Raw genomic sequence first — 1441 nt, forward strand, 5'->3', positions numbered from 1 at the left:
TCCTGGTGGCTCAGTGGTTAAGTGCTCAGCTGCTAACAGAAAGGTCGGCAGTTCAAATCCACTAGCTGCTCCTTGGAAACCCCATAGAGCAGTTCTACTCTGTCCTGTAGGGTTGCCGCTATGAGTCGGAATGGACTTGACGACAACAGGTTTTTTTTTTTGATAAGTTATAAATAAGAAAGTTCTGCTCTAAGTTTCAAATAATCAACTTAAATATGCCATATACTTTGGTTACTTAGGACCCAAGGGCCATTAAGCTTACATAGGATACCTAAAAGACAACTATGAGCCCTGGTGGTGCAGTGGTTAAGTGCTTGACTGCTAACTGAGAGGTTGGTGGTTTGAACTCCCCAGCTGGTCTGCAGGAGAGAAGACCTGGGAATCTGCTTCTGTAAAGATTACAGCCTTGGAAACCCTATGGGGCGGTTCTGTTTTGTCCTGTAGGGTCACTATGAGTTGGAATCGACTAGGCGGCAATGAGTTTAAAGGGCAGCTGACTCTATCATAAATCTCTCCTTAAATTCCTGTAGTAGCTAATTTTATCTAAAGACTAATATTATAGGGATTTTAGTTGTCTGCTTTGATAGCCTATATTTAAAAAGGGGCCTTTAAAGAAAATTTAAGTTGCTGGCTTCTTTTTGTCTTGATCCTTTTCCTTAATACAAATGAGGCTTTCATAATCCCTCAGTTCATATGAATATAGCAAGCACAAGAGTACCAAAGAACTAATAAAGAACAGGTAGGAAGCAGTGAGATGTGAGATTTAAGACTTAATTATGCAGCATAAATTGAATACACTGGTGAGAAATAATCAGTCAAAATGGAGAGACTACCTATATTAATTAAACAGCATTATTTAAAAATCTTTGATTAGCTCAGCTGGCTAATTATTGTATTATTGCTCGGCCCTTTCTATGAGATGAACGTGTTAACGATTAATACTATTGTTGTTAGTTGCCGTCAAGTCATTTCCAACTCATGGTGACCCCACGTGTGCAGAGTAGGACTGTGCTCCATAGTGTTCTCAAGGCTGTGACCTTTCGGAAGCAGATTGCCAGCCTTGTCTTCCTAGGTGTCGCTGGGTGGGTTCAAACTGCCAATCTTTCAGTTAGTAGTCCAGTGCTTAGCCATTTGTGCCACCCAGGGACTCCTAATGATGAATAAACCCAAACCAAACCCATTGCCGTTGACTCGATTCTGACTCATAGCAACCCCATAGGACAGGGTGGAACACTCCATAGGGTTTCCGAGGAGCTACTGGTAGATTCGAACTGCTGACCTTTTGGTTAGCAGCAGAGCTCTTAACCACTGTAGATAAGTGCTTTTCTTTTATAGAATGCTTTTTGTCACCTAAGTTTCTTTTCTTTTGTTTGTTTTTAAATTGTGCTTAAGTTAGACTTCAACCATTAATTTTGAAGGTGTTGTTTGATAGTTCTTTTTT

Source organism: Trichechus manatus, unplaced genomic scaffold (assembly GCF_000243295.1).
Source record: "Trichechus manatus latirostris isolate Lorelei unplaced genomic scaffold, TriManLat1.0 scaffold00253, whole genome shotgun sequence".
NCBI classification, from domain to species: domain Eukaryota; kingdom Metazoa; phylum Chordata; class Mammalia; order Sirenia; family Trichechidae; genus Trichechus; species Trichechus manatus.